This window comes from Natrix helvetica (assembly GCF_964273705.1).
Source record: "Natrix helvetica genome assembly, chromosome: 3".
Classification (NCBI taxonomy): Eukaryota; Metazoa; Chordata; class Lepidosauria; order Squamata; family Natricidae; genus Natrix; species Natrix helvetica.
The window spans coordinates 2,998,874-3,006,752 of NC_138549.1; positions in this window are offsets into that span (position 1 = coordinate 2,998,874).

Genomic DNA, 7,879 nt, shown 5'->3' on the forward strand with positions numbered 1-7,879 from the left:
TGACTCAACCCATTTACCTATTAGCCCTCACTCTCAAACCAAGTGCATGCTCGGAAGCCAGACTCCATTTCTTTCAGCATTTGGAGACGGCAGAAGCACAAAGAAGAATCCATCTTCATCTATGACACATGATCATCCAAGGAAGGACCAACCCACATCCCACACACAGAGCATCGCTGGTGAGATTTAGATTGCTTGTATTTATTCATTGTTATGTTCAGCAGTAACTCAATACTGCCAATCATTAGGAGACAATACAATACAATACAATAGCAGAGCTGGAAGGGACCTTGGAGGTCTTCTAGTCCAACCCCCTGCCTAGGCAGGAAACCCTATATTGTTTCAGACAAATGGCTATCCAATATCTTCTTAAAGACTTCCAGTGTTGGGGCATTCACAACTTCTGGAGACTATGAAGTCTAGTCCTGCTTTAGGCATGAATCTACAGGTAACATTAAAGTTTGTGCTGAAAGGAAAGTCAAAGTCGCCCTTAGTAAAAGGCTTGTAATTCATAGCTAGCGAAACTGATTAAATCTACCATTTTGGGTGGGTGAACATCTAAAAGGGTGAGTAAGGAACGTGGCCAGAGGTACTGCAAACTTTGCTGTCTTCTAGAAAAAGTAATCTCTTGGCTGTTCTAAAATTAGGGATTTATTTTTAGCAGAGACTAGAGTGTTAAAGCGACTTGCTAAGAGGCATTCCTAAACCACATTGCAAGCAAGAAATAGCAGGAATGAGATTCACCTGCATTTTCCACTAAATAGGTCCAGCGTTGCTAGGCGAAGAAAATGGAAGAAAACATACATACATACACATACACACATACAATAAACATTCAGACACTGGGCAACTGACTCTTACTTATGACGGTCTCAGTGTCCCGAGGACGTGGGATCCCATTTTGCGACCTTCTGATGGGCAAAGTCAATGGGGAAGCGAGATTCACTTTAACCACCATGTGGCTAACTTACAATGGCAGAGATTCACTTAACAACCGTCTTGCTTAGCGATGGAAATTCTGGGCTCCACTGTGGTCATAAGTCAGGGACTAGCTTAGTCCTTGACAGAACCAAATTGTGAAATTTGTACTGCTGTATAAGAGGGAGTCGATGCTCTTCTGCTTCTTCTATTACTGTAGTTGTCATCTACAAGAAAGCTTCAACAAATGGCAGAACGAGGAGCAAATGGATAAGTTTGCTTACTATTCAAACAAAATTGTGCGTTTATATTACTTGGAACAAAAAGCCACCGAACCAGATTTCATGCCTAAGGCAGGACTAGAATTCCCCATCTCCTGGTGATTGGCCCAAAATCACCCAGCCAGATTTTATGCCTAAAACAGTACTAGAATTCAGTCTCCTATTGATTGGCTCAAAGCCATCCAGCCATCTTCCATGCCTAAAGCAGGACTAGAACTCACGGTCCCTTCATGATCGGCTCAAAGCCATCTAGCCAGATTTCATACTTAAGGTGTGACTAGAACTCACAGTCTCCTAGTGATTGGCCCAAAGTCACCCAGCCAGATTTTTACGGCTAAGACGGGACTAGAATTCACAATCTCCTGGCTTCTAGTCTAGTACCTTAACCACTAGACCACTGATGGCCGAAAAGGGAGTGCAGGCCCGCAACTTGGAAGAAGAGTTGTAAAGGGTGTGTGCGTGCGTGCATTCGCACACTGGGAAATAAACTTCCGGTTTCTGGCACACGCATGCACACCGGCCACCTTGTCTTCTGGTTACTGTCATGCATGCGGGTGCGACGATCAGCTGGCCGGCGTGTATGACCGTGCACAAAGGCCAGCTGATCGTTGCGTGCACACGTGCGCCAGAAACATGGAAGAGGAATGGCCGACATGGCTCTGCGTGCCACTTTGGACAGGCGTGAAATAGGTTCTCCACCATGGCTCTAGACCAGGGGTGTCCAAACTTGGCAACTTTTAAGACTTGTGGACTTCAACTCCCAGAATTCCCCAGCCTGGCTGGGGAATTCTGGGAGTTGAAGTCCACAAGTCTTAAAGTTGCCAAGTTTGGACACCCCTGCTCTAGACCCAAGTGAAATGCACAGGAAGAAAGTGTATGTTGGTTGCAGTTGTTTTCATAGCCACTTTACAAAAATCACAATTATTGAACAATTGAATGACAGTAATACAAGAGAAACGTGGCTGCCTTCCAAGAAGTGAGAACATTCAGGACAATGTTTTCTACATTTAATTCTTATTAGCTGTTTTTTGCTGCCAAAAGTGCTAGCATGAAGCCATTTAGATGTCAGATCCTGTACCTCACACTGATATGATCTAAAACAGAAAATCAAATAACCCATTTATGATTTTCACGGCAAATAACAAAGTAAAGAAAGATACCTTTTTGCGTCACCTCTATTTACGTGGTATATACAATTATATTTGGAAAAACAACATGTTAAAAATACGAATTCAAGTCCTATTTCTGCTGTCAATATAATGGGTTATTTGTGACTTGCGAAATAAATGACTTCATATTAGGAAATATAATTTCGTGTGACATCTATTTATGTAATGGCAGGTCCACACATTGTATGGTTTTTTTTTCAATGAATCACAAATAAATCATCAAAAATGATCAAGTACACAATGGCTTAGTTAATTAGTGAACCTCGCTAGCGTATCCAACGTTGATGAATATATATATATATGGTGTTTTTCATTTAGATCATGAATGTATATCTCATCGGGGTTTGTTAAATAAGTCCCAATGGCTAGGTTCACACATCACAGCAAGCGATAAACTTTGGATTAGAAACTCATTGTTTAGATTCCCATAATGTGCTAAATAAAAAATAGAATAGAATAGAAGAATGAAGAATAGAGAATAGGAAATAGAATAGAATATGGAGTAGAATAGAATAGAATAATAGAGTAGAATAGAATTATAGAATAGAATAGCATGCAGAATGGAATACAATGCAGAAGAATAGAATAGAAGAATGAGGAATAGAAAATAGAATAGCATAGAATAGAATAACTCCATTGTCACTTTGAATGTACACTAATCAGCATACATTAAAATGAAATTTCATGGCTACAGCTTTCAAAGGGTCATCACCTCCAATACACACTACACGAACATGACAAAATAAATAAATAAAAAGAAAATTATGTATATAATTATGTATCTAACATTATGTATATAACATAATGGGCTAGCCTTATATACAACGCTGATATCTATCCCAGTGAATTTATACCATTAAGAATGAGAGTTTGCTATTGGAAAAAATGAATACTTTAAAACCATAATGCTATTTGTTTCCCATTTATTACAACCTATGGATCCAGCAGCCATTGCACCTAATGCAGCAATCTCTCATTTTAAAAATTCTGGCTCAGGAATGGACCTGACCCCAAAGATGGTGAAGCTATCTTTCAGGTTTCAAGAGTGTATTATTTTACACCGCTCCGATTTTTCACAAGCTAGTTTTCCTTTCTAGAAAGGTACTTCTTGAACACGTTACTACCACGATGAGTTATCATTCATGGCTACCAACCAACCAACAACAACAGATAGTCCATTCAGAGTGTATATATCTTCCCAAAACAGAGCAGGAATTGTGAGAACAAGTGAGTGAACTCTCAATCAGCAATCCAAACTCAGAACACGCTTAAAGCACAAAGCAGTCTAGGATAATAATAATTATTAACCAGAATTCAGTCCCCACAGGAGCAGCACCTAGTTTAAAAGAATTCAAGCCGTTTCACATGAATAAGTATTTGAGTATTTGCAAAAAACACCGCAGGTGCAGTTATGCCTTTGCAAATTGTTGACTTAAGTGAGAAGATATATTTCTGTTTTTTTTCCCCAAGCTATGGAGACTGGAGTTAGAATTTAGTGTAAAGTTCACTATGCTTCACGCGTTACGTTTTGGAAGCTTTTACTCAGACTGACAATGATAGTAAGGTAGTTTTCGTAATGTGATATATTATTGTCCTGAACAAACATGTCTGTCTTGTCCATCCGTCCATCCGTCCATAATCTATAGTATATCTATATCTGTATATACATCCATCCATCCATCCATCCATCCATCCATCGGTGGTATTCAGCTGGTTCGGACTGGTTCGGCCGAACCAGTAGCAGAAATCGCAGGTAGGCCAGCCCCGCCCACTCCATCTCTATTCCGTCCTTATTGAGGCACATTTTTGAGGCCGGGCACATGCGCGGAAGGTGTGCCCATGAGCAAAGCGCATGCACGGAAGGGGCATGTGTGCCCGCGAAGTGAGCGTGCATGCACACGGCGAACCATTGGTGACAAAATGTGAAACCCACCCACTATCTACAGTGTATCTATATCCATCCATCCAGATATTGTATTCAGCCGGTTTGGAGCGGTTTTCCCAAACCGGTAGCGGAAATCACGGGTGGGCCAGCCCACACACCCCTGCTCTATGCTGTCCTTATTTAGGCACATTTTTGAGGCCGGGCACATGTGTGGAAGGTTGTGCCTGCAAGCAAAGCACACGCACAGTGAACCAGTGGTAACAAAATTTGAAACCCTGCACGGCATCCATCCATCCACCATCTATCTATAGTATATCTATATCCACCCACCCATTTGAGTAAAAGGAGATCACGTGACCTCGGGGACACTGCAACAGTTATAAGTACATGCCATTTGCCAAGTGTATTTTGATCACGCGGCCATGAGGAGACCACAACGATGGTGTGAAAAATAGTCAGAGGTCACTTTTTTCGTTGCCGTTGTAACTTCAAATAGTCACTAAATGAACTGTTCTAAGTTGAGGACTACCTGTAATAAAAAAAAAAAAAGATTTTACAGAATATCATGTCCGACCCGTTTATTCCCAGCTATTAGGACTTATTACCTATTAGTATTTCTACGACTTATTAGGACATATCACCTATTAATATTTTTACGTCCTTACTTCTTTCTGAAGCTTGTATTCCTGTTCAGAGGGAAATGGAAGTTACAAAATAATGAACAGTGGAAACCAGCCTTTAATTTAGATTTAAATCTTTAGTATCAGAATGTGGTCCTATAAATGTCAGGGCACTCCTGCTCTGACCCAGCTTCTCAAACCCAACAAACCCTATGAAGTGAACTCAAAGATTCCTTTATTAGGAGCTCCTGCAGCCCCGGCAAAAAGTTTCTCTCTCTCCGCAGGCTAACAAGTCTGTCCGGCAGGGAGATGAGTAGTTGTTTGCCACGGCTATTTATCTCCACCCCTTGCCTTTGATATCCAGAGCTCAGGTGGGGCTTCGCTTGCAGCAGTGGTTCTTCCGTCCCAAGGACCGGCCCATAGATTTCCACTGCTCTCCTCTCCTCTCTGCCTTCTGCCCTTCTGAATGCCAGGCACTGGACCCAGCTGTTCCTCCTCTTCCTCATCAGTCACCTCCAGACCTGGGGGCTGTTGACTCTCCATCTGAGGGCTGACGGACGGCCAGAATCCGCCTCTGTCTCTCTCTCTCTGCCAGCTCCATTCTCTCTTCCCCCTCGGAGCTCTCAGGTTGCCTTGATGCTGACCCTCACTCCCCTCCTCCTCCTCTGATTCGGCTGCTGGAAGGGCCACAACAACTACATTCTCACTGCCTTCAATCTACACATCGATACAGAGAGTTCAAAAACTTCGACAGACGGTCCTCGACTTACGACGACCTAATTTCCATCCTAAATTGTGCTGTAAATCAAGCTGGATGCGGTTTGGCAACAATTTTTACAATGGCCAATAAGGGAATCACTCCTTTTGGGGGGGGGGGGGTGAAATCGGTAAAAAACAAAAAAGATAAAAAATGAAGATCACATGACCTCAGGTTGCTGCAACTCATCGTAACTCCAGCTGGCTGCCCAGCGCCTGAACAGCGCCCATATGACCTCAGTGGCGGTGTGACAGTCGTTAAGTGAGGATACTTGTAAGTCACTTTTTTCAAGGCTGTTGTAATGCTGAAACATTGTTCAACGAAGAGATGTAACTCGGGGACTACCTGCATAGACGTAAGTCCCTCTAAACCGGTGTTCCTCCATCTTAACCAACTTGAAAAAGTGTGGACTTCAACTCCCAGAATTCCCCAGCCAACATGGCCGGCACAGTTGGCCTCGGGGAATTCTGGGGGTTGAAATCCACACTTCTTCAAGTTGCTTAAAATGGAGAAATCTTAATCTGGATAGGTTAACACTAAAGATAAAAGACAAAGAAGCTACCGAATATGTTTTAAGATGGGATTTGTTACATACATACATACATACATACATACATAATTTATTTTCTAGGTTGAAGAACTTCCATTATTTGCAATTAAAAAGAGCAGATCCTGGAAACAAAAAACAGGTTTTCTGGAGAAATGCATAAACTTTGGAGAAATCCTATCGTGTGTCCTCAGCTCCCGAAGGCCACAAAGGCTACTTAGAAGCCACCATAATGGCTTCTTCTATACGTGACCGTCTCTAAGTGATTTCCTCATTTTGGGGCAGAGAGTTGACCAACAATTCCCTGCGAAGAGCAAAAACTGGCATTGCAAAATATTTCTGCAAAATCCTTTAAACCCACTGCAGGTAACGCTGGAACTTATGATCACAATCAAGCCCAAAATTTCATTAGTTCAGTGAGTTTTGCCCCATTGTACGACATTTTTGGCCCCCGATGTTTAGTGAAAAACTGCTGTTGATAAGTTAGTAATTTATAGTCTCAAGTAATGAGGAAGTCCTTGAGTGTCTCTGAGCTTGGTTATCTTCTTACAGACGTTTCATGATCCAACTAGGTAACATCATCAGTGCTAACAGCCTACCATCACTACTAGGACTGGTGACATTACCTAGTTGGGTCATGAAACGTCTGCCAGAAATCAATCAAGGGCAGAGAGCACTAAGGACCCCACAGTCCTCCTCCTCCTCCTCTGCACAAACCCACTCCCTTGTAGCACTGATGATGTTACCTAGTTGGGTCATGAAACATCTGCAAGAAAATAACCCAGCTCAGAGAGCACCAAGGCCTACCCTGGCCTACAAATATTCTCCTTCATTGGTCCCAAGTCCAGTGCTGTTGTAAATCTCAATGGTCACTAAACGAATGGTCATAAAGCAAGGACTACCTATAAACCTCATTTGGGTTTGTTTTGGGGCCTTAGGAGAATAGTAGTCAGTGACGGGATATGGCGAAGGAAAGAACGGAAAGAAAGCAAGACTCAAAGTGTGTTTATCGACAACAGCATAGCATTTAGAATAGAATAGAGCTGGAGGGGACCTGGGAGGTCTTCTAGTCCAGCCCCTGCTCAAGCAGGAGAACCTATGCCATTTTGGATAAGTGACTGTCTTCTTAAAAGCCTCCAGGGATGGGTTTAATTTAAGCCCCGTCAAAGTCCTACCCAGCAAGAGGGCTACTGAAGGCAGGTTAGCAAAGTCATATCAATGTTTCAACCTGCCTCAGTTTCCCTTTCTAATGCAGCAGGTAGAGAGATCAAGGATAGAGAGAAAGAGAGGGGGGGGAGGAAGGATGGAGGGAGAAAGAGAGAGGATGAATCGATGGAGAAAAAGAGAAAAAGAGGGAGGGAGAGAAAGAAAGAGAGAGGGGGAGAGTGGAGGGAGAAAGAGATATGATGAATGGGTGGAGAAAAAGAGAGAAAGAGGGAGGTAGAAAAAGAGAGAAGAGAGAGAAAGAAGGAGAGGGAGGGAGAGAAAGGAAAGAGAAAGAGGTTAGGAGAGACACAGAAAAAGAAAGGAGGAGGAAAGAATAAAGAAAGAGAGGAAGAGTGTGTGAGAGGAATGGAGTGAGAGAGAGAAAAGGGAGAGAGGGGGAGTGGTAGAGAGAAAGACAGAGGAGGGGAAGAGAGAAAGGTTAGGAGAGGGGAAGAAAGAAAGAGGATAGGAGAAAGGAAGAGAGAGAGGAAGAGAG